The following is a 26,704-nucleotide window of genomic DNA, read 5'->3' on the forward strand; positions in this document are numbered from 1 at the left end:
GGGGGCAGGGCAGGGGATGGGGCAGGGCAGGGCCTGACAACAATGCAAACTTTGATAAGCAGTTCTCGATAATCATTTCTCAGCAATTATTAGTTATTATTACAGTTTAACATTATAAACTTAACAAAAATAATATAAAACTCATATTCTGGCGAAATAGCCACATGGCAGCCAAAAACCGTATATTCCCTTCTTGTTCTCTCACCCATTCGTGCATTCTTTCCAAAAATTAGGACTTTTAAAATGCTGCAGGATGCAGGACAAATTGTTGAAAAGCGGGACTTTCGCTCCAAAAGCGGGAGGTCTGGTCACCCTAGTTTAGCAGCTATCAGCAACCTAGCTTCCTAGGTCAACGTGCAGACAATGTTCCTCTCTTCCCTCAAATAGCAAGAAGTCATCTGAGCTACTGAACTAAAAATTAATAAATACTAAGGATCTGTTAAGAGTACCTGAATCTAAGGTCACATACTTAAACTCTGAACCTCCCTGAGGAAGTAGTATCTAAATAACTTCAAAGAATGTCTTCTAGAAAGTTCAGAATGCCCCAGTTTGAAACATTCAGACGGCTTTCTTAACTCACTTTAGTTTCTCCTCCTTACACAAATATTTTATTAAAGTGCTCTCCACCCTCACTTTCATCAGATTAACAATAGAAACCAAGATACACCCACTTCCTGAATACATCTTATTGGTGCTAATTACCTGGAGAAAGAAAGTCAGTGATCTTCTTCCTTATTTTAAAAATAAAACATATCTTAAATTTTTTGTCAAGAATCAGATAAAGGAGTGTGATTTTAGTTAAGAGCAAAGGGGGAAGATATATCTCTCTCTCATACCTATAAACTCAAATTCTCATGAAGCACCATAATAAAGTCAATCACAGACTCCACCCTTAGGATCCCCCATCATAAGGCAGATCATTCTAAAATCATCCTACCTAGGTCAGACATTTTTTTTGAAAGCCGTATTTCCCCTTTATCACCCACATTTGGAACAGCGATTAAATGAAGGGGGAGGAATAATATTAACTGAATAGCTACCATGTGCCACAAACAGTCCTACTAGTAGACATAGTTGATTTCATTCTAACTACCCATCATCCTTAGAAGGAATTTAATATCTAGATTTATACTATATAAGGTTCACTACAGGCTTGGATCAGATTCTGACTTTTCTGCTTTATGCCAGAAAAAGGCTATCTGATCCAAGTTCTCTATGCTTCATTCTTTCAACAGAGATAACAACATTACTTACCTCATTGGATTGTTTTAAGAACTAAGTGAGATAATCCACAGAAAGCTTTAGCACACTTCCTGTTTTGTGTTAAGTGTTCAATAATTGACACTAACAATACTAATACTAATAGCTTCATCAAGATCTTTATTAGCACAGCATGTAATTTTTTTTAACCCATTCTAAATGAAACCAGTGCCTAAGCCATCCGAAAAATTGTAGAAAGAAATTCAATTTAGATGCAATCCCTTTTGGGGTATTTATCTATCACAAAAGCTACCATGGCATTCCAACCTAATAACAAGTCTTATTTGTGTGTTTTTCTGTTTTCAGGAGCGTTAAGGAGTTAAATGTTCTAATCTGCAGCAGAAGAAACTGAGGCCCAGAAAAGGCAAGTGAATGGTGTGAAATCAACCAGCTAGTGAGATATGGGGCTGAGCTACACCCCAAGTCTCCTAAATTCCAGCCCTGTATGTACCTCTGTGATATGTGTGTTGTCTTCCTTCAGGACTAGAAGCCTCAGTTATGGTTGTATTGATTCAGGAATCAAAGTTTTCTTCAGTACCAGCAGCGATTGTGAGAAATTGCTTGTGATTAGAGCAGTGGTTCTCAACCTTCCTAATGCCACGAATCTTTAATATAGTTCCAGTGGGTTATGACCCACAGGTTGAGAACTGCTGGATTAGAGCTTAAACTGTTAGGGATGCCGGGCTCAGGGATCTGTACTCCGCCCTTGGAGCCCCTGCCATCAAAAAGTCCTTCCTTCCAGTGGGCTCCCCCAAAGAGAGAAGTCATAAATTTGGGATTTGACTACCTCTTGTTGGTCACAGCAAATCAAGAAATAATAAGCCTTCTAGATACTTGGAACCATCATTCATAAATTCTCTTTCTTTCTTATGGCAAAATGGAAGAAAGCAGAAAACTCATGAAATTTTGCACTTCCCTGTAGAGTTGTTCAGTCCCTTGGTATTTTCTTCTCAAATAAGATTATTTTCTCTGGCACCACCTCAAGTTCTTTGTAAAGATACTTCTGGCCCTCACACTCACGCCTCAACAAATATTGATTGAATGCCTATTCTGTGCTGCGTGCCAGGGCACCGTGGGGAGTCAATTCAGTGATACTGGACATGGAAAATGCATGTTCTTTCTTCTCCCCTACCTACCTTAGACCTCGCGACCTCAGGCCTGTTCCTAAGTTCTCCCTGCCTTTGAGTTTTCAAAGACGCCAATCCTTATGAACATTTTAAACTTCTCTCATAACGTCACACAACCACCTGACATCAAGATTCACACCCCTGCATTGCTTTCTCCCAGCAGCCACGTGCACGAGTCACAATATTCGGCACACATGCAAAGATACAGAAGGAATAAAAGTGTAAAGCTCAACAGAGAATAAGTAGAAATGTTTTTAAACAATATGAAGAAAAATATGAAAAAGGAACGCTTTCACCTGAAAATATTCTGAATTTTTTTAATGGTTAAGAAAATATGTTAGTGTTTCTATGTGGCTTATGGACCTTAATTCCTATAGCCCCAAATGATTTTAATGTAGAAACAGAAATAAATTCAGAATATCAGATTGCAATTGTATCATATATTCACCTATGATACACACATATAACCTAGGATTCATGAATGCACTCCTATCAATATGGTGGGCTTTTTGTTTGTTTTTTTGAGACAGAGTCTTGCTATGTCACCCCTGGTGGAGTGCTGTGGGGTCACGCAACCTCTAACTCTTGGGCTTAAGTGATTCTCTTGCCTTAGCCTCCCAGGTAGCTGGGACTATGGGCGCCTGTCACAAAGCCCTGCTTTTTTTTTTTTTGGCTGGGGCTGGGTTTGAACCCATTACCTCCTTTGAGCCACAGGCACTGCCCCCCCCCCCCGGCTATTTTTTTTTGTTGCAGTTGTCATTGTTGTTTAGCAGGACCGGATCAGGTTCAAACCTGCCAGCCTCGGTGTACGTGGCAGGTGCCCCAACCACTGAGCTACGAGCGCCAAGCCAATATGGTGTTTTATAGTAATGTAGATCCTAGTGGAGATGTTGCAGCTAAATACTGATAGGATCCAAATTTGCATATCATTTAGCTTAATATTAATATTTATAAAGTAAGCCTGTTACATAAGAATAGCCTACTTCTCCCATTTAAACAAAGTGAAAAAACCAACTTCTAACAGATGGTAATATTCCAACATAATAAGTGTTTCAAAGAAAAAAAATCTGAAAATACTATGAAATTAAATATACATGTCAAATGCTGCCAAACACATCCTCATTTGTAAGAGCTTCTGGACATTTGTAATGTGTCTTAAAGAGAAAGACTGAGATAAAGAAAAAAATAAGCCTTCTCAATCCAGGAGTCCATCTACTATTTCTGAAATCTTACAGTCACTTCGTGAGTGACCAACGTAACCTAGTAAGCAAATAATACAACTATATGTTAGGAAATAAGAGGGCATTGTAATGAGTCCTGAAAGTAGAAAACGTTTTGAAAGACCCTTGTCAATGACTCAAAATTTGAGATACTGGCATTCTAAAAAAATTTATGAAGACCATTGACTTGTTTGCTCACAAGACATTACTTGTTGCTCAGGCCTCTTTCAGGATCAGAATACGCATATTTGTAAGGATTTATGGAAAGTAAATTCACTGAAACACTGGATGTTACACTCATCACACCTTATGATAAGTACCTCTTGTTTTAGAGATATAATAGGAAAAAAGGCATACATTTGGTTTGGGGTTTTGCTGGGTTTTTTGGGGGGGGGGTTTTGAGACAAAATCTCAGTCACCTTACAGTAGAGTGCTGTGGCCTCACAGCTCACAGCAAACTCGAATTCTTGGGCTCAAGTGATTCTCTTGCCTCAGCCCCCCAAGTAGCGGGGACTATAGGCACCCGCCACAAAACCTGGCTATTTTTATAGACAGGGTCTTGCTCTTGCTCAGTCTGGTCTCGAACTACTGAGCTCAGGCAATCCATCTGCCTCAACCTCTTAGTGTACTGGGATTATAGGCGTGAGCCACCACAACTGGCCAGAATATGTCATTTGTAAAATGTAAGCAATGCAGTGGAAATAGGAGTGGCTGTTTGGTTTACTGAGTAATATCTCAAATAATGTGAAAGCAGCCCCAGAACACATATGGACACAACCATATGACACTGCAATAGAATGCCCCACCCATACCCTTAACACCACCATGAAGCTGGGAAGCCTCCAAATGGTGAGAATTTGATGAAAGTGCAAAATCTCTCGTCTGCTCCCACTCAGCAGCACACAAAAGACAATGAAACCCCGACTTTGGAGTCAGGGTCTCTGAAATTCAAATAATAGGATATCATCACCCACCTGCCAAAGTGAGCATCAAAATGCCTAATAAAAGATCCGTAAATCATAGCTATTCCTATGATTACATCACAGTAAGCCTATACACTAATCTTATGGCTGTCAGCTTTTTCAGTTATACCTTAAGAATGACACTGAAACTTTATGTGATGCTCAAAGAACGGAATGAAAATGTTTTCTAAAAAATGGAAAAGAAAACTGCCTGAAAAATAGACTATCTGCAAGTTCAACTAGTTAAATAGAGAGAATCACACTGTTAACAAGCTCTGCAGAGTTAGGATAAAGAGCTCTAGTTATAACAAAGTGCCAGAAGACTCCCGGGCCTAAGACTCAAAGGCATAAAAATCAGAAATAACAGTACTGCTACCATAGCCAGGACTGAGAGGATTACAAATCAGGCAAAACTCAGAGGTCTTGAAATTGGAAAGAAAATTTCCAAGCTTGGAAAGCAAAGAACATCTGCCATGATTTGTCCTCCCAGAATGCAGAACCCTCATGGTAAGGCCTTTGACCAGCACGGCCAGTCTCCCATACCGCCTGACAACTACCTCAAATTTTTCATGTGTTACAACACAGGAAAGATTTTAATCTGTCAGGGAAGCACACCAGGTCAAGAAGCAAACCCTTTCCTTCCAAGAAAAATGTTATGAATTAGAAGAAGCACAATCTCTTGAGGGTGACTATCCAAATTTTTATTAAAACAGTAAGACAAATATCCCTGAGTTGGGGAAGAAGGGAGGGCTCGTTTATTATTAACTTTTTACAAATAAGAGTATAAGTACTCTATATGTACTCACCTTATAGAGAAATTGCATGCAGAACATATACCACCACCCTGTTTCCAGGCCCAACCATTTATGTGCTAGGATATTATTTTCAATGTTTTGTAAGAATTTTTTTTTTTTTATTTTACAGTGTACTACAATCAGCCAGCCAACTTCTTATCTAACAAAGGGCACAACCATACTTAACTTTTCTGCAAAGAGATATGCTATGACTACATGCAGGACTGGGAATGGTGAGGGCTCCCATCCCACATACCCGGCTCAGAAAGTGAAGCATCAGTGGGCACCCAGATACTTACCAAGGCTACTAAGATGCTCCAAATATGACTTTACGCCTCCATTGTCCGTCTACTCCACACCCTCACTGACCACATCTAAGAGGTGTGGAGAATGGGCTGTGAGGCGGCAGGACCCCCCCAGCCTGGGGATGTGTTCAGGGAATGACCCCCCTCCGCACCCCCCAGCTGCTTCTCCTACTTTAATAACAAACACTCTTTTCACCTGCCAGAAGTCACATAGCCCATGCATACTTTTCTTAGTATTGGCAAGCACACAGCTTTTCCTCCTTAAAGTTAATCTTTACCCCAGGTGTTAAGATTTACCTTGTTAAAGGTACTTTATAAATAAAGCTGTTTCCACAGTTTGGTGCTGGCAGCAGTCATCCGCTGCTTCAGTCCTCCCGATCCCCTCTTTTGTCTCTTTTCTTTTTGATTTCCCACCATTCCCACTCAGTTTATTTCTCCTTCCCCACGCTGGGTTATGGAAAAGCAGAGGCTGTTCTCGCCACAGGAATATGCTCTTTGGTATGTGATGGTGTCCTAAAGTGATACAGGGCAGTCATCTCTTCGCAGCTGATTTTAATTTCTACAGCCAAACACCAGCCCTATAACACCCCCACCTCGCATTCCAACAGCCTCGATGCCAGCCATCACCCTTTGGCCTCTCTACTCTTCTTTTTCCTCTTCTGGCTCTCTCATCCCTCATCTCCAGGTAATCTTGCTAAACTGCAGTTTGCAGGTGCAAAAACTGACCTTGTACCAACAACCCCAGTCAATGAATTTGTGCTTTCCTTGCAACTCTGTGAGCTGCCATATTAACTTCACAGTGCTCCACCCTCCTCAGTGAGCTTGTGTGCTGCACCTTCAGGGTCTTCTACTTTTCCTATTAGGAAGAGAATTTTTTTTCAGCTACCTGTGAGAATAGGGGCATTTCAGAAACCCAAGTGCTTCTCAATACCGTCCCAGCTTCAGTCTCATCTCAGTGTTAATGAAAAGGCAGCACACTGATGACAGTAGGTCATGAGTAGGATCTATAAATATTTTCACTGTCTACCAACTCAATTGTTATCAACTGTGAAATGGGCTCAGAAAGACTAACCATTTCCCAATGTTTTAACATCACTAAATCAATGATCATAGGATTCTTAACCTCTCCCATCAGGGGCCAATAGCCGCTGGCATTTGGCTATAGGTCTTTTTGTTTCTCTTCAGGTCTTTTAATATAGCTACAACATATGTTTAGTAGCTGACAGGGAAGGAAAGAAAACTCACCTATTGGACAAAGGCTAATCGTATATATTTCTTACTGCTTCCTAAGAAGTCTTTCCTTATCCTGCCTATTTAGTATTCAGAGTCCTAGAACTGACTGTTTGCATTTCTGTCAGCAGCTGTTTATAGAGTGGGGTGTGACTTGGGTTTACTTATGCAAAAGATTGAAGAGTAACAATGTACAGCCATTTAGCCAACTTCTAAATCAGCCTACTGGATCACAGTCGGCTTTTTGTTACAGTTGCTGTTTTCTTCATATTTTATTACTTTAATCAATAACTGTGGTCCACATAACATTAAATTAGGGGGAATTCGTTAAGACGAGTTTAGTTTTATAAACATTCTGTGACTACATGAAAATCATCTATATACCCTATTAGTTGGACACAGAATTACATACACACTAGTCAAGCTAGTTAGTCGAAGATCTCAGTCTGCTATATCCTTTTTTACATTGTTACTGCTTTGTTAGTTTCTAAGAACAGTACCTTAAAAACCTAGGTCACATTCATTTTTAGAAAATAAAGTCAATAGAATGTTTTAAGGAGGATGATAAAGCATCATAAAAGACCGAGCACTGCAGTCCTTACTCAGAGCGGCATTAAATCTGTGGTTCTCAATTTGTGTTCTGTGGGACCCTGGGGTCCACAGAGGTGCGATAAGAGTTCTGTAAATTTTTATTTAAAATGTATCTTTCCTTGTATTTTTAACTGGAATAAAAAAGCATACAGTCAAATGAGACCTTCAAATTGTTCATCTATGCTACCTGGCTAAGTTTTTTGCTTCTACTTTTAGTGCATACATATTATTTGAAGTTCTTATAAATGGGGTACTAACTGGGAAGGCTGTAACTTGCACTGAACTTTGCTCATTTTTTAATCAGAGTGGACTAATGTGTCCACTCTTATGAAATTATTTAAGGTTACAATCACCAGATGATGACAGGGAGGGCTGGGGCACCTGTGGCCAGCCTGTTTGCCTTCATCCTGTTATGACAGTCAATTGAGCAACAGGGAAGAACACAGCATGTTGCATCATAACGCTGTGTCACAGATCGCTGTGGAGATGATTGTATGTTTGACTGCTATAAATATGCTAAAGCGCTCCTGACTTTGGGCTCCTTCTTGTCCACAGCATATCAGTGTCTTCACAGCCAGCTGCACACTCCTGCACAGGACACCTATGCACGGTCATTGCAGCAAACCTTTCATTGCCTCAGAACACTGCTCTCGTCCAGCTGGTTGCAACCATTCTTTAGCAATAAAACTGTTTCCTCAAATGAAATTTTACCTGGCACCCCAACATATAAAACAGAGGAAAGCAGAACCATTCTAATGAAAGGAGTGAAGGGTAAGGCTGTCTCCAAGGCCTGTGGACCTACCACAGACCTAATAATGACTCCATCACACACATTTAGAAAGCCAGTGCAGAAAGGTCCACGCAGCATCATCTCATTTGCCTTTGTCCCCAAACACTTTCTCCCTGCCTAAACACTTTAGTTGAGAACTCATTTATAAAATCTGACAGATTTTTTTCACTCAGCATCTCCTAAAGATGCCACCTCTCAAATCAGTCCCCACAAAGTGATTTTTCTCATCTGGGAGGAAAAATCTGAAACATTGGGCGCCCCTGGTGAGACTCCAAGAGTGGCTACCTGGAGCGCAAGAGAATGAGATGAGACTACAGGAAAGAATTTGGGGGACAACTGTCATTGGGTCATTTATGGGGAGGGAAGAGCTTTGGGTCTTGGGCTGAATAGTCCTGGAAAAATCTAGGCCAACATGGCCAAAAAGGAGCCAAGCAGCAGCACTGACCTTGGGACAGGAAACCAGACAACAGAGGAAATCCTGGGAGGATGTTTGTAACCAGCTCCACTGGTGATTCTGTCCTGTATCTAAATGGATCGTTTGATGTTATCAGAAAATATGACCAGATTAGTCTTTATTGGCTCAAGATCTATGTTTGGGTAGAACCCTCAAAAGCTAAGATATGCTTCCAATAACACAATGAAATTAGCACAGCTAACAAAATTACTGCGAATATATTCTTTCGTGCTCTGTCAGACACTTTACACTGAATTATAGTACAAAATAGCATAAAGAATTACTAACTTTTTAAACATCGCTCAAAGTAAAACTTAAAATTCTCTCAACTTGACTTTTTTCTATGAATTCAGAAGAAATTGCTAGTATTGTATGTTAACCGCTTGGCCCAGCTTACAACTGTATCATAAGGAATGTTTTATATGAAAGTATCATTACTTAAAACCATCTGAAGTTTCTGGGAGGGAGAAAAGAGCATGAGGAAAAGGGAACAGAGAAGACTCTGGAATGCCCCAGCGCCCCCCACCCCCCACCCCTGGCCAGCTTCATGTGAGGGCGGCAAGAATCCACTCTGGGCTGTAGGGATTACGTATGAAGGGAGGTCCCAGACAAGTAGTCAAATCATATCCACGACAAGCACCAAGAAACTAAGGAGCACATCAATGAAGTAAGAAATAGTTTACAGATCTGGGAGTCACGGGAAGGACAACATTCCAAGAATTCAAGAGGACATCAATCCGCAGACAGAAAACCTGGCTCGTCAGAGCCAGCAGTTGTAACAAGAGCTAGAAAAACTATATAGTTGTTTCTTTATCAAAATCCAGAGAGATTCTCTTACTTTCTAAGTCACAGCAATGTCTGATCCACTTGCTCGCCCCTGCTCTGCTCATCCAATTTCAAAGGTTCCCTAACTCTTCCAACCAGCCTCCTTCACTAAGTGCCCTGGGCAGATAGAAAGCCAAACATTCAGCTTAGAATTTGGTTCCCCAAGGCCATCCTTTGTCTCTGTCCTCCGCCTGGAATAAGGGCATCTATGGGAACAAAGACCCTATTTTTTGAGGTCACCACTGAAAAAGATATTTGAAGCCAGAAGGTGTCAACTATATAGAGGCAGAAATGAGCAGGCAAGATGGTCACTCAGAAAGAACAGTAACCTCGTTAAAAAAGAAGGGGGGGGGATCCTCAACACAGTGAACCAGCACTGTAATAAAGATTGTGTATTAACAAACAGACTGTGGATCTGCAAAAGAACCAGCCGGGGAGGTAAAGAACGCTGCAGACGAGAGGAGCATAAACCGTGAGCACGTACCTGAGCATCCATGAGTTGGGGAGACATAGATGGCAAATCTTTGGAAATGATGTTTGTGTGTTCATTGGAAATAGAAGAAACATGTAACATTATACTTAATTTTTAAATGAGAATTAAATTAGATTCTTAATGTGAGAGAGGTAACTATAAAATAATGGAAAATGTTTTAGAAGCCATACATGAAAATCGGCTTTATAACCTACAGTCCTGTTTCAGGATGTCCACATTTTTTTTTTTCTTTTTTGAGACAGAGCCTCAAGCTGTCCCCCTGGGTAGAGTGCCATGGCATTACAGATCACAGCAACCTCCAACTCCTGGGCTCAAGCGAGTCTCCTGCCTCCGCCTCCCAAGTAGCTGGGACCACAGGCACCCGCCACAACACCCGGCTATTTTTTGGTTGCAGCCGTGATTGTTGTTTTGGCGGGTCCGGGCTGGGGATTCGAACCCGCCACCTTAGGGGTACGTGGCTGGCGCCTTAGCCAGTTGAGCTATAGGCGCCGAACCAGGATGTCCACATTTTAAAATATAAAGTTAGCTCTTACATCCCAACAAATTTGATTGCAAAAGTTTGTAAGTTGAGTGTTTTTGCCCCAACAAAAACAATGAAATAAATGCCATATTGTTTGTTAGATTTTTCCTATATGTATTTGCATATACATAAAAAATATAGTTGTTAGCTCAGAGCCCTACACAGTGGTAATGGTGCCAGCCACATGCACCAAGGGTGGGGGGTTCAAACCCAGCCCGGGCCAACTAAAACAACAATGACAACTGCAACAGAAAAAAGCCGGGCCTTGTGGCAGGCGCCTGTAGTCCCGGCTACTTGGGAGGCTAAGGTAAGAGAATTGCTTAAGCCCAAGAGTTTGAGGTTGCTGTGAGCTGTGATGCCACAACATTCCACGCAGGGCAACATAGTGAGACTCTGACTCAAAAAAAAAAAAAAAATACAGTTGCTATATAGCTATAAAGTCTTGAAAATAAACCAAAATGCCTAACAACAGGCATCAATGGTATGAATCTATTTTCCTAGCTATATGTGTACGATCCTAAAATTTTACATATGAATGTCCAAGAAATAAAAGGGTTTTACATTTTAGAATCTACAGCATAGAACATGACAGAGAAAATAACTTATTTTGCATAGAAATTATAATTTTTAATTTGAAATAATTTCTCTTAATTTCTGGTGCCTCTACACAGTTGAGATACACATTCCTTTAGCTCTTACGGTGCTAACCTCTGAAAATTTCTGACACAGGAAGGAAAAGATGTTAAAGTTCTAATCTAAAAAGTCTTGATCTTATGTTCTTTATAAGAAACAAAAGCTCATAAAAGAAAATGTGTTGGCTTCAACTATTAGGAAATTAAACATTTTTCACATGAATTATAGTAGAAATTTTGCATTTCATTCATGTGCAAAATGTTTATGAACTCAAGCATCCCGAATATAATATAAAATGTAGCAAGATTTTCCAAACCAAAATCTGGGCATACATCTATCAGTAGATTTCTGTGACCCCCTGTGGGAAAAGGCAGAACTGGAAACATGATTTAACTGTCAAAGTATTGGAATTTCTAAAGCATCTCTCTGATTTATGGGGAAAATGCACAAGAATACGTGAAATGAAAACCAGGTGGGGTGGCTCATGCCTGTAATCCTAGCACTCTGGGAGGCTGAGGTGGGTGGATAGCTTGAGCTCACCACTTCAAGAGACCAGCCTGAGCAAAAAGCAAGACCCTATCTCTGCTTAAAAAAAAAAAATAAAGGCTCGGTGCCTGTGGCTCAAGTGGCTAAGGTGCCAGCCACATACACCTAAGGTGGTGGGTTCAAATCCAGCCTGGGCCCGCCAAACAACAATAATGGCTGCAACCAAAAAATAGCTGGCCATTGTGGCGGGAGCCTGTGGTCCCAGCTACTTGGGAGGCTGAGGCAGGAGACTCGCTTGAGGAGTTGGAGATTGCTGTGAGCAGTGAAGCCATGGTACTCTACCCAGGGGGACAGCTTGAGGCTCTGTCTCAAAAATAAGTAAATAAATAAAAATAAAAATAAAAAAATCGAGGCAAGAGCTCAAGAGTTGGAGGTTGCTGTGAGCTGTGATGCCACAGCACTCTACTCAGAGCGACAGCTTGAGACTCTGTCTTAAAACAAACAAACAAAAAAGGCTGAGCACCATCATGGTGGTGGCAAGAACAAGCGCTTACAAAAAGCAGCAAAAAGGGAGCCAAGAAGAAAGTGGTTGATCCATTTTCTAAGAAAGATTGGTATGATGTGAAGGCACCTGCTATGTTCAATACAAGAAATATTGGGAAAACTCTAGTCACCAGGACTCAAGGAACCAAATTTGCATCTGATGGCCTCAAAGGTCGTGTGTTTGAAGTGAGTCTTGCTGATCTGCAGAATGATGAAATTGCACTTAGAAAATTCAAGCTAATTACGGAAGATGTTCAGGGCAAAAACTCCCTGACTAACTTCCATGGCATGGATCTTACCCGTGATAAAATATGTTCTATGGTTTAAAAATGGCAGACTGTGATTGAAGCTCATGTTGATGTTACGACTACCGATGGTTATTTGCTTCGTTTGTTCTGTGTTGGTTTTACTGAGAAATGCAACAATCAGATACAGAAGACCTCTTACGCCCAGCACCAACAGGTTCGCCAAATCCGGAAGAAAATGATGGAAATCATGACCAGAGAGGTGCAGATGAATGACTTGAAAGAAGTTGTTAATAAATTGATTCCAGATAGCATTGGAAAAGACAGAAAGGGGATGCCAATCTATTTACCCTCTCCATGATGTCTTCGTTAGAAAAGTAAAAATGCTGAAGAAACCCAAGTTTGAGTTGGGAAAACTCACGGAGCTTCATGGTGAAGGTCGTAGTTCTGGAAAAGCTACTGGGGGTGAGACGGGGGTTAAAGTGGAACGAGCTGATGGATATGAACCACCAGTCCAAGAATCTAAAGATTCAGGCTTTTAATAATGACAAATAAAGAATCCTATTTGTGAAAAAAAAAAGAATACATGAAATGAGACAGTACCACAAAATCCAGCAAGGTGATCATCACAACATACTTCTGTGCAGAAATGATACAGACAATTACTTGCATTCCCTTCCCTTGTGACCATAACGGCTCAGGACAGAGGCCCTGAGCAGGGGAAAGGGAGGGAAAGTTGTTTCAATGGAAATATCCACACCTACCCACCTTTCTCACAGTCCTAGTAATGAACAGGGTGATCATGGACAGAGCCAGATGCATCTCTACCCTCGCCACCCTCACCCTGGAAGCTAGTCCTTATAAACCCTTCCTACTCAGGGTCTCCTTTAATCAAAGTGCCTCCATATGTATGATTGCTTTACCTCAGTTAACTTGTACAGGTCATGTGCTACTTCCATGTACTGCACTCCCACCCCTGAGTATGTCTCATCTCTACACTAAAATTGCACATTTCCGGCCTTCTTATGTGTTGCTTCTCCACTACCCCTCACCGCTAGACTGATAAGTGGTCAGCTGTCACTCAAATGCTAATTGTGTCTGCCATCTGGCTTTTGCTGACAGCCCCTTCCTTCCTCTGGTTCCCTCTGTTCCCTGCTGATTTCATTCAGGAATGACTTGGAGTCTTGGAATGCCAATGATGGCTGTACTTTTTTGGTAAATTGAGCTATTTGCATCCAACTCTGCAGTGTTTTGATGGGTACCCCACTATGTGTCTAGTCCTGGGCTAGCAACGATGGATAGCATGAAAGAAACATATGATCCAGCCATTGCCCTCAAGAAGTTATAATCAGGGGGAGGAAGAAAGAAGAACTCATGTATGACAAAGAACAAATAAAACAATATTACTGGGGAGCAAAATGTCTGGTACAGCCTGCAGACCAGCTGGCATGGGCTATCAACATGGAAATGGACTTGAAGGCAGAAGGCCTAAACTCTGCTACTGACTTACTTCAGGCAAGAGCCAGGAACTCAGTTAATCAACTGTTTGATCCTGCAATCCCACCCCCAGGTATCTACCCAAAGGAAAAGAAATCATGGTATCAAAAAGATACCTGCACTAATATGTTTCACAGCACAATTCCCAATTGCAAAGATATGGAATCAACCTAAGTGCCCATCAACCAATGAGTAGATAAAGAAAATGTGGTATGTAGAGACCACAGAGTCAGAAGAAAGAATGAAATCATGTTTTTGCAGCAGCATGGATAGAACTAGAAGCCAATTATTCTAAGTAAAATAAGTCAGGAACAGAAAAATAAATTCCACATGTTTTTACTTACAAGAAGGAGCTAAGCTACAGCTATGCAAGGACGCTGCCCAGAGTGGTACATGGACACTGGAGATTCAAAAAGGGGGAGGGGGAAGGGATTAGAAATTACCTATTGGGTACAAGGTACACTCTCTGGGTGATGTGTATACTAAAAGTCCAGACTTCTCCACTACACAATTTATAAATCTCATGGAACCCCACGTAGGCCCCCTAAATCTATTGAAATGTTTTTTAAAACCTATAAACTACTGAGTGCATGTAAGATGGTTGTTTTACAAGACAAGCAGACAAGGGGAGCAATCTGACTAAGACTTCAAGCAAAAGCCAGGACTGGAGCTGAGCACCTCCAAACCAGGCAGCATTTAACTCAATGGTGAGGAATAGGAAAGATAGCATTTGGTACAAGGATGTACTCTGACTTCAATTAAACAAATGGGGGGGAGGGGTTGTCATTATTTTTTATTATTTTTTTAGAGATGGGATCTTTCTATATTGCCCAGACTGGTCTCAGACTCATGGCCTCAAGTGATTCTCCTGCCTCAGCTTTCCGAAATGTTGGGATTATAGGTGTGAGCCACTGTACCTACCCCAATTGAAGTACAGGGTGTCCGAAAAGTCATCCCTAAAGTCACCATACATGGGGAAATGGGAAATTGTAGCAAAGTGTACCTTTATTTCCAAAATATTCATTAAAAAACTTTAAGACATTTATAAAATATCCCTTACATGTTGGCCACCTCTTAGGCGTTCCCATTCCTCCGCCACCATCTGTGTGGACCCAGCATAGCTCGCCAACCCTCTACAGGCCTGGTTTTCTCAAATGTGAAATAAGAAGTTTGAACTCAATTGTGTCTTCCCAACACAAACATTCTATGCTCTATAGGTTCCAGGCTCAGAGTTTGACCACGAGAAATTTAAGTGGAGTCATGGTGACAGCTGTCCCTTGTGTCACCTCTAACTCCCTGAAAATGAGGGCCTAGATCAGCAGTTCTCAACCTGTGGGTCGTGACCTCTTTGGGCATTGAATGACCCTTTCACAGAGGTCGCCTAAGATCATCCTGCATATCAGATATTTACATTACAATTCATAACAGTAGCAAAATTACAGTTATAAAGTAGCAACAAAAATAATTTTATGGTTGGGGGTCACCACAACATGAGGAACTGTATTAAAGGGTCGCAGCACTAGGAAGGTTGAGAACCACTGGCCTAGATGAAGGCAGCTGCAGCAGGAATGGGAAGGAAGGTATCTGAGAGACATTAACTTTAAAATAGGACACACTGCCACACTCAGTGGGAAAGAAAGCGGCCAAGGAAACCCCAGAGAAGAAGCCCAGGTGGCCAGAAGAACAAAATGGCATTGCTGACATAAACAGGACATCTGAAGTGGGAGGGGAGAGAGGACTACAGTGGGCATAAGATGTCTGCAGGGGGGTATTAGGTTTTTGGAGGGGAAAGATAGTGAGATTGGACTGGGGCAGGTTCAGCATTAGGGATCACCAAAGCCACGTCACAGAAAAGGCTTGAAAGTCATTCCCGTGCCCTGTGTCCCACATTTACCTCTGTCCTCAGAACAGAAGCAGAATGGCCCACGGTGAAAGGTCTGAAAAGAAGGCCAGGACTGTACAACCACAAAAGACAGAACACACTGTCAGCTCAGAATGAACATGACCAAGACCACAGCAGGGTGTTCTCGGCCAAACTAAATTACCCGGGACACGATGGGCAGCCCCTGCTGTTCTAGTGAAATTTTATTCCCAGGCATTATTCCTCGGCTAGAAAGTACTTTAGGGAAATGTCAGGGAAAACAGCTGCACATCCCTTTGCCGGTACAGCATTTTCTCCTCGGCCATCTGCATTAAGGCACCTGCTCAAGTTCAAAACTTACTTCTTACCCATCATCATACACCGCCCAGCTGACGACTCGTCACTGGAAACACACACAGGCCAGGAGTAGTATCGTTTTCCTCCTACCCTGCCTTTGCCTCCCTCATTCTCCTTGGAAATTTACCATGTTTACCGCTGATACTAATAAAGAATACATTAAAACTTTGTTCTAACTACTTATTGTCTGTGGGTTTTCAGAAGAGGAGAATTTGCTTAACCATAACACATCTGCAAGGTTTTGTTCTCACTTAAAACAATACTACTAAAAATATATATGTATTACATGTCTCCTGATGGACACCAGCAAGAGTTCCTCTAGGAAATTGCTTTCCAATTTCCAATCTTCTTTTGTGATATTTATACAACCTACCCGGGAAATGCTCATGATCAGGTATGAGGGCTCTAGAAGGTTAGGCCCTGCCCAGCCACCCTGCAGGAAGAGGGTTCACTATCTCAACATATCAGCACCGGGTTGGGGCACAACAGGAGCTCTGCTCTAGGGTAGAGGTCAGAGTGAGCTACCCAGGCCCCAGGAGTGTGTGTGCTCAGTAATGCAAGATAATGCCAAATCGTTGTCTAACATAGTTTTTTTTACATTCCTGGGCAATGTAGTGAGACCCTGCCTCAAAAATAATAATATTTTCTTTTTTGAGACAGTCTCACTATGTCGCCCTTGGTAGAGTGCCATGGAGTCACAGTTCACAGCAACCTCAAACTTCTGGGCTTAAGCAATACTCTTGCCTCAGCCTCCCAAGTAGCTGAGACTACAGGCACCTGCCACAATGCCCGGCTGTTTTTTTGTTGCAGTTGTTTAGCTGGTCCAGACCAGGTTCAATCCTGCCACCCTTGGTATATGTGGCTGGCACCATCACCACTGTGCTACAGGCACCGAGCCCAAAAATAATAATTTTAAATGAAGTTTAATACATGGATTTGCCTCTGCCAATAATCCAGAGATATACCAGTAAAGTTAGAAGCCACTGACGAGGAAAATCAATTTGACTGATTGAAATCCAGGCAACATCTTATGAGGACATCAATTAAACACCTAACCAACAAGCCCTGAGGAGGTACCATGCGCTTGTCACTAGGTTAAGCACCAAGAACGTGGTTCCAGAAGAACAAGAGCCTAATAGGTGAGTTAACACATGGAAATTAACAATGATAGTGCCGTGAAACAAGAACTATAAAAAGAAATATGCACAAAGCACTAAGGAAATGGGAGTGGTGGGGAGATAGGGCCAGAGGGAGGAGCCCACTATGCCAGTGAAGGAGTCAGAGAAACTTCACAGGGGGCAGCTGAGCCAAGGACTAAAATCAGAACGTGAGTGTCTGGGCATATGGAAGGACAAGTGACAAATGTGAATGGACAAAAACTACACAGTGCACAGAATAACGTGGGGATAAACTTTACCTCCCATGTTAGCCAAAAATCACAATGCTTTAAAGATACAGATATTATAAATAATCATTAACACCAACCCAAAAAAGTATAACATTTTTAATATTCAAAATACAAAATAGGCTCAGCGCCTGTAGCTCACTGAATAAGGGTGCCAGTCACAGACACCAGTTCAAGCCTGGCCCAGGCCTGCTAAACAGTGACAACTGGAACCAAAAATAGCTGGGCATTATAGTGGGCACCTGTGTCCCAGCTACTTGGGAGGCTGAGGCAAGAGAATCACTTAAGCCCAAGAGTTGGAGGTTGCTATGAGCTGTGACACCATAGCACTCTACCCAGGGCAACATAGTAAGACTCTGTCTCAAAAAAAAAAAAACAAAGACCAGGTTTAAAGCCATCAAGAAAGGAGCACATATTGGGCCAACTGATAGGGGAGAATAGAGGGTAAGAACTTGCAAAGGTATGAGAGACTAAAAGTTACTTGTAATGCACTGAGGGGACCTCAGCAGATGGGTGTGGCTAAAGAAGTGTGTCCAGAAACAGAGACTGAAAGATGGAAACATGGTTGGGACTCAGGCCTAAAAGAACATTTCAGATGGTACTAAAAGGCTTGGGTGTTATCCTCTAGACAACAGAAATCTACCACAGGCTTTTTATGCAAGAGAAGTACATGAGATCTATACCCTAGATAGATCTCTACTATCCATGATAGATCTCCAGGTCCATGGAGGCTGGAAATATTTGGAGCATCCAGAGGTGTTATAGACTTAACGTTTGTATCTCCCCAAAATTAATATGTTGAAATCCAACCTCCAGGCTCAGCGCCTATAGCTCAACCAGCTAAGGCGCCAGCCACGTACACCTAAGGTGGCGGGTTCGAATCCCCAGCCCGGACCCGCCAAACAACAATGACGGCTGCAACCAAAAACTAGCCGGGCGTTGTGGCGGGCGCCTGTGGTCCCAGCTACTTGGGAGGCAGAGGCAGGAGACTCGCTTGAGCCCAGGAGTTGGAGGTTGCTGTGAGCTGTAATGCCACGGCACTCTACCCAGGGGGACAGCTTGAGGCTCTGTCTCAAAAAAAAAAAAGAAATCCAACCTCCAATGTGATGTAAGGAGTGGGGCCTTTGAGAGATAATGGGGTTATATGGATGGAACCCTCATGAATGGGATTAGTGCCCTTATAAGAGGAGGCTAGAAAGTGACCTTTCTGCCAGGTGAATATACAGTAAGTCAAGAGTCTGCACGTGGGAGAGAACCCTCACCAGAACTCAACCATGCTGGTCCCTGATCTCAGACTTGCAGCCTCTAACACTGTAAGAAATAATTTTCTGTTGTCTGGAAGCCATTTAATCCATGGCAGTTTGTCATAGCAGTCCAAAGTGGCTCAACCTAGAGAGCGAGGAGAGGATGAACTGCGTCAGTGACAGTAAGAGTAAAGAGAAAGGGAGTAATTGGATTGATTCAAGATGTATTTAGGAGACAGAAATCTATATTGTTTTGTTTTTTGGTTTTTTTACGTGCTGTGGCAGTATCATAGCTCCCTGTAGCCTCAAACTCTTGGCCTCATGCAATTTTCCCATCTCAGCTTCCTGTATTATAGGATTACAGAAGTTAAAGATCATCAAAAGGTTTAGTTTGGTAAATGAGTAGATGGTATTATCCTTAACTAACAGAATAAAAGATGGTTTGAGAAGGTGATTATTGTAATTAACTAAGAACTTTCCTAAATCTTTCAAAATGTTTGTTTGGGTTTTTTTGTTTTTTTGTTTTGGGAGGGTTGCTTGAGACAGACTCTTACTATGTCACCTTCGGTAGAGTGCTGTGGCATCATAGCTCACAGAAACCTCAAACTCTTGGGCTTACGCAATTCTCTTGCTTCAGCCTCCCATGTAGCTGGGACTACAGGTGCCCACCACAATGCCCAGCTATTTTCTTGTTGTAGTTGTCATTGCTGTTTAGCTGGCCCAGGCCAGGCTTGAACCTGCCAGCCTTGGTGCACGTGGCTGGTGCTATAACCACTATGCTACAGGCGCCAAGCTGCCCAACTATTTTTTGGTTGCTGTTGTCATTGTGGTTTGGCAGGCTGGGGCTGGGTTCAAACCCACCAGCTCTGGTCTATATGGCTGGTGCCCTAGCTGCTGAGCTACAGACACTGAGCCAAATTCTTCAAAATGTTAACTCATTCAGTCTTCACGACAACCCTATAAGGTTCTTGATCTTCAGAAACAAAGAAAGGTTAAGAAACTTGCCCACGGTCACAGGGCCAGAATTGGCAGAACCCAGACCTAAACTCGGGCACATTCAACTACTGTTATACCACAAGAGACACAATCAATTAAATATCCCTCATGTCTGAGGGACATCCAGAAAGTCATGTTTAATTAGCATTTGGAGGCTCGGCACCTGTGGCTCAAGTGGCTAAGGCGCCAGCCACATGCACCTAAGGTGGCGGGTTTGAATCCAGCCTGGCCTGCCAAACAACAATGCCAGCTGCAACCAAAAAATAGCCAGGCATTGTGGTGGGCGCCTGTGGTCCCAGCTACTTGGGAGGCAGAGGCAGGAGACTCGCTTGAGCCCAGGAGTTGGAGGTTGCTGTGAGCTGTGATGCCATGGCACTCTACCCAGGGGGACAATTTGAGGCTCTGTCTCAAAAATAAATAAATAAATAATAAAAAATAAAATTAAATAATTAGCACTTGGAAAACAGAACTAGGGTTCAAAAGAAGAACAAGGCTATGAATTTTACAATCACCAATACAGAGGCCCTGGGAGAGATGAGACAGGCATTTAAAATGAGGAGAGAGCCAGAATATCAGGAGCAGCAAGAGACATCCAAGAACACTAGGAAAAGGATTTTCCAAGTAGTGACGGCCACAGGCTGGGCTGGTCACCCCAACACAGAGGTGCATGTGCTTAGGGCAGCAATCTGGGTTTTCTCCTTTGCTGAGTGATGAATCTCACTAAAGGATTGCTACAGGATCCCAGCTCAGATAATGTCACTGAGAGGAGAAACCTGATAGAGTATGGAATGGGAAAGACAAGAAAAAATAAACAAAAGTAATTGATGCTCTCAGCTCTTGGAAGGATGATTTATGTCTGTGTTTGAGCAAAGTGGCTCCTGTCTCCAGAGAAGCAGCACCAATGTGAGTTCATCTCTCCAGCACCACCAGCCTCATCCATCACCCCCTCTCCCCAGCCCCTACACCACGGGACCTCTGCTCTGCCAAGTGGGCAGGGCCCAAGCCACACCACAGCACACCAGAAGCACAGAAGAAAACATCCTCTTGCAAAACAGAGCAAATAAAAATTATCCTGCGATAATCAGCTTTGCTTTTTAATGGGCTTCATATGACTCATCAGCTACATGCTATCTCCTGAGTTCGGGCTCTATCTAAATCCACTGAGTTCAGAGGGAAGAAGAATGGAATAACAGCAAAAGATGGCCAGATCTCTCAGGAAGCTTTAATCCTAACAAGGAAAAACAGAAATGGGGGGAGGTGACCATTTCCTTCTTGAGCACTTGGGCACTGAAGTTCTGGAGAGGGTGGAAGTCAAAACAGCCGCAGAGAGGCAGCCCGCGGCCCTCACATGTGCCCCGGCCCTGTTGCCATGGTGCCATCCTGCCGGGCAGCAAGGTTTCATCAGTGCGTTCCACTGCTGCCACAGTTCCTGTCCTGTGGGCAGCAGAAGCAGTGAGAAAGAAGAAAAGGATGTTGATGGTGTTCTAACGGCTGAAGGTTATTGAACACTGTGTCTGGAAGGGATAAAGACAGAGTGGTGAGAGACAGGGAAAGCAACCACGACCAGGGTAAACCCCTCTGGAGTGTATGAAATCCAGCCTCATACTATGCATGAGGTGCCCTCGTGAATAAACACTCCTCTGAAAAACATACTTTGGGGTGTTTACAATCTAAGGATCCTGACAAAGGGGGTCAATTTGTAATCAAGGCTCTTTCCCACAATGACTTCTGATAATGTGGCACTGGGTTCAATCGCAGGTGAAAAGCTTGTGGAATGAAAACAAAATGTTGTCTTTCCTGATCAGCATCCTGGAGTGAACGTCAGGACACCCTGCAGGATGCCCTGGTGCTAACACAAATCAGCCAAAAGACTAGCACTTCTAAGCCTTTATTTCCTCATCTGTAGAAGGAGGTTAGACTAGATGAACATTAAGAATCCTTCTGCAAGGGTGGCGCCTATAGCCCAAGCAGCTAAGGTACCAGCCAAATACACTAGACCTGGTGGGTTCGAATCCAGCCCGGGCCTGCCAAACAATGATTAACTACAACCAAAAAATACTTGGGTGTTGTGGTGGCAAGAGAATTGCTTAAGCCCAGGAGTTTGACGTTGCTATGAGCTGTGATGCCACAGCACTCCACCAAGAGTGACATAGTGAGACTCTGCCTCAAGAAAAAAAAAAAAAATGAAAAAAGGGCTGGACGCAGTGGCTCATGCCTGGAATCCCAGTACTCTGGGAGGCTGAGCTGGTGGATTGCTTGAGCTCAGGAGTTCAAGCCCAGCCTGAGCAAGAGCAAGACCCCATCTCTAAAAATAGCCAGGCGTTGTGGTAGGCACCTGTAGTCCCAGCTACCAGTAAGGCTAAGGCAAGAGAATTGCTTTGAGCCCAAGAGTTTGAGATTGCTGTAAGCTATGATCCACAGCACGCTAGCGAGGGTGACAGAGTGAGATTCTGTCTCAAAAAAAAAAGAATTCTTCCACTCTCTTCACCTATATAGTTGGGGGCACTCGGGGAAAAGGAGCCTTTCTAGGTGGCTCTCACAGGATATCACACTGTCCATGTGCCAGGAGCCTGACTGTGCCTGTAGGGACATACAACTATGAAAGTGGCTGAAACTCAGTGTAAGCCACAGGTAAGCACATATACACAAAGTTAGATCCATACGTCTAATAAAACCACAGGGCAGTGAGCAGGGACCATGCCTTACTCATCTTCACACACTTGGGATCCAGCACAGCCAGGTACTGGGCTTAAGTGCATTTGGAGGTCAATCTTTAAAATGTGATGATATTAATTTTTTTTTTTTAAGAGATGGGATTGGCTCAGCGCTCATGGCACAGTGGCTACGGCACTGGCCACATACACCAGAACTGGCGGGTTCAAACCTGGCCCAAGCCTGCCAAACAATGACAACTATAACAAAAAAATAGCTGGGTGTTGTGGTGGCTGCCCATAGTCCCAGCTACTTGGGAGGCTGAGGCAAGAGAATCTCTTAAGCCCAAGAGTTGGAGGTTGCTGTGAGCTGTGACGCCACTGCACTCTCCTAAGAGCAACATAGTAAAACTCTGTCTCAGAAAAAAAGAGATGGGATCTAACTCTGTGGTCCAGACTGGAGTGCAATGGCAGGATCTTAGCAGACTCCAACTCCAGGTCTCAAGCAATCCTCCTCCCTCAGCCTCCAAAGTAGATGAGATTACATACACTCACTACCACACTCAGCCAATTTTTCTTTATTTTTTGTAGAGATGTGTCTCACTATGTTGCCTAGGCTGGTCTGAAATGATCCTCCCTCCTCAGCCTCCCAAGTCCAGGGATTATAAGCATATGCTACTGTGGCCTGCCAATACTATGAAATTTGGCAAAGGTATTCACTGGGGTTTGAATTATGTTCCTCTAAAATTGACATGTTGAAGTCCTAAGTCGCAGTTCCTCAAACTGTAATTTTTTTTGGAGATAGGACCTTTATAGAGGTAAGCAAGTTAAAAAGAGGTCATTAGGGTGGGCTCTACTCCAATATGACAGGTGTCCTGATAAGGAAATCTGGATGCAGACATGAACAGAAGGAAGATGATGTGAAGGGGTGTGGGGAGGAGACAGCCATCTGCAAGCCAAGGAGCAGAGCATGGAACGGTCGACCCTCCCTCGCAGCCTCAGAAGGAAACTGTCCTGCTAACAGCTTCATCTGGGAGTTCAGGGATCCAGAACTGTACGACAATACGTTTCCGTTGTGAAGTCACCCAGTTTACAGCACATTGTTATAGCAGCCCTGATAAACTAATACCCATAAGTAGAGGATTATGTAACGAAAGCTCTCAGCACACTCAGCGCCCAAATCTCTCCCTCCAGCACACTTCACGGTACATCTCTAACATATGCGGAACTTTCCTCACATAGCCACAATACCCTTATCACACCTAATACAATTAACAATAATTTCAAAGCAGATTTCATTCACAGAAGAAATCTACCATATACAAAAACACACACGCTCCTCCATTAAAGCTTTTCATATTAAAAACAAAGTCCCATGGCTCGGCGCCCATAGCCCAGGGGTTACGGTGCCAGCTACATACACTGAAGGTGGCGGGTTTAAACCCGGCCTGGGCCAACTGAACAACAGCTAAACAACTACAACAAAAAATAGTCAGGCATTTGGCAGGCGCCTGTAGTCTCAGCTACTTGGGAGGCTGAGGCAAGAGAATCACTTAAGCCCAAGAATTTCAGGTGGCCGAGAGCTGTGATGCCACAGCACACTACCAAGGGCAACCTAGTGAGACTCTGTCTAAAAAAATAAATAAATAAAATAAAATAAAAACAAAGTCCCAAGAAGCTTTAATTTTTTTATTTGTTTGAGACAGTCTCACTTTGTCACCTTGGTAGAGTGCTGTTGCATCATAGCTCACAGCAACCTCAAACTCTTGGGCTGAAGCGATCCTCTTGCCTCAATTTTTCTTTTTTTCTTTTTTTTTAGTAGAGACAGGGTCTCACTCTCACTCAGGTCGGTCTTGACTCCTGAGCTCAGGCAATGCACCCACCTCAGCCTCCCAGAAGGAGCTTGAATTTGTGTGGATAAAATCCTCAGAGGACAAGCAACACTAGTAGAGGAATTCAGTTTCTTAGCTGTTTTATTCAACATATTGTCTAAGAATAAAGACTTAAGTTACTTGATTAGAGTAAAGAAAGGGAGAATACAGTCCATATTCATATTAACTCCTTGGTCATTGAAAATGCACTTCTCACAGTAATCCCAAGAAATCGAGCAGATATTGTGAAGTCTTTGCTTAAAAATAATAACATGTGCAGTGGTGTTTACATAAAATTGCACACGATTTAAGCATTTTCAAAATTGGCATGGCAGAGCTCAAAACCACTTCAGGAAAAATGAAAAGATAAATGCAGAACCATACCTCTCAGGGTAGAGAACCGTTTGTCCAGTTTTTCTAAAACTTTTAGAGACGGGAGCTGCCAACACGCGTCAATAATCAATAACTTCCGATCGCATGTCCTCTTCAAGATGGCTACTTCTCGTCTAATATTGAGACAAGGAGAAATGTTGAATCAGAATGGCCTACTTATAAAGGTTTTCAAAAGAGTCTTTTGAAAAGCAGTTCGCTCCATCAACTTTGAAAATCAGGCACTGCTATAAAAACCCACAATCCAGCTAATTAGTCTCAGCTGTTCGTCATATGGCCCTGCAGACCAGTCAAGTGATTTTTCCCCTTTCAAGCTTGCTAAGATCCAGTTCGACAGGACTCTCACACAGAAGGCGGCTTTATTAACCTCTTCTGGTGCTGGGAGACAAGTGGTACTTCAACTCTTTTTTTTGCCCCCGAAAGAAAAAAAGGAGAACTTTTTTTTTTTTTTTTTGAGAAAACATCTTGAAAAGTACCAGGTTCTTACGGCCCTTAAAGTTTATATTGTTTCTTTGTAAATATGATGCCCAACCCAAACAAACCATATGGGAGACCAAATGGAAGCGGCAGGAAGAAAGGGCTGGATTATTTACCAGACCTTGCTCCTGGCCTCCAGACCCACGAGTAAAACTGTCTATACATGGGAGGGTGCACCCTGACAGCTTGCTGGCTTCTCAAATCCAATGCGTCCCACATTCAATTTCCCTCCCTTGCTCTCTTTCCATGACCCTGATTCAGACCCATTTCTCTTTCTGTGTCTTGAGTAACGCAGTCAAAAGTCTGACAGGTCTCACCAATTCCTCCCTCTCTGTCCCTCCCATTTCCAATTGGCCACCAAGTCCTAAGGAGCTTTTCTCCCCTTGCCCTTATTCCAAGTTTTCAGTATCTCTTGTCTGAATGGCTATAAGACACCACTTATTTCATGTTCTAGTCCTCAACCTGGTCCTGCCTCTGGTCTATCCCCCATTCCACACCCAAAATGCTATTTCCAAAAGGCAAACAGAATCCATCACCCTCCTCCTTAAAACCTGCTATTGGCTCCCCACAACCTCACGATAAGATCCCTGTTCCTTAGGCTTCAGTGTCACCTGCCATCCCCTTCCTCCTGCCTTTGAGCTGCTAGAGCCCAGCCACCAAAATTCTTTGCAATTAACCAGAGGTTTTCAAAATATGGTTCCAAGGCCAGCCCTACCAGTGTCTTCTAGGAACTTGTTAAAAATGCACACTCTTAGGACTACCTGACTAAATCAGAAAGGCTGACGGTGGGACGTAGCTGTCTGTTGTTTAGCAAGCTCCCAGGTGACTCTGATGCACACTAACATCCAAAGCCACTGCTCTAAACCTCCCAACTCCTGCTCAGGAAGAGATTTAATCCTCTGCCTTCTTCTTCAGCCAGTGCTGAGTTAGATGCCCTTTTTCTGTGCTTACTATTTGTAGAACTGGTCATCCCTGTATGATAATTATCCAGTTTACTTCCTGGTCTCACTGTGGGTATCTCAAAAGCAGGGATTGTATCTTATTTATTTTTGATTCATTCACCCCCACCCCATCACTTGCTGAGCACTAATTAATGCTCAGCTTCTCCTCTAAGGGAAGCTATTCTCTCATTTTGGCAACTCAAAGTGTGATTGAAGACTCAATCTGTCCAACCTACAAAATCCCATCACCAAGAACAGTAGGCAACTGAAAAAGCCTGAACATAACCAGTTTGAATCTCTTGTGGTAAATGAAATGGAATTTTTGGTTCATACCTGTTGCTGACTCTAATATATAGATATGGTTTATAAAGAGGGTGGGTGCAGTGGCTCATGCCTGTAATCCTAGCACTGTGGGAGGCCAAGGCAGGTGGATTGCCTGAGCTCACAGGTTCAAGATCAGCCTGAGCGAGAGTGAGACCTCGTCTCTAAAACAAACAAACAAACAAAAACAGCTGGGTGTTGTGGGGGGGGGGGGC

General features: G+C 43.0%; 1 protein-coding gene and 1 pseudogene across 1 annotated transcript in view; one reads left to right on the forward strand and one right to left on the reverse strand.

The window, feature by feature from the left end:
• RAB27A (RAB27A, member RAS oncogene family) overlaps positions 1-26,704 on the reverse strand; it is an 82,989-nt gene that overhangs the window by 36,173 nt on the left and 20,112 nt on the right. Inside the window, exon 2 of the mRNA XM_012801836.2 lies at positions 24,745-24,866. The gene's annotated coding sequence lies outside the window, so the exon portion shown is untranslated. The remainder of the gene's footprint in view (positions 1-24,744; positions 24,867-26,704) is intronic.
• Positions 8,692-13,020, forward strand: LOC105886471 (annotated as a pseudogene).

The sequence above is a fragment of the Otolemur garnettii genome, unplaced genomic scaffold, assembly GCF_000181295.1.
Source record: "Otolemur garnettii isolate 467f Iridium unplaced genomic scaffold, OtoGar3 scaffold00011, whole genome shotgun sequence".
NCBI classification, from domain to species: domain Eukaryota; kingdom Metazoa; phylum Chordata; class Mammalia; order Primates; family Galagidae; genus Otolemur; species Otolemur garnettii.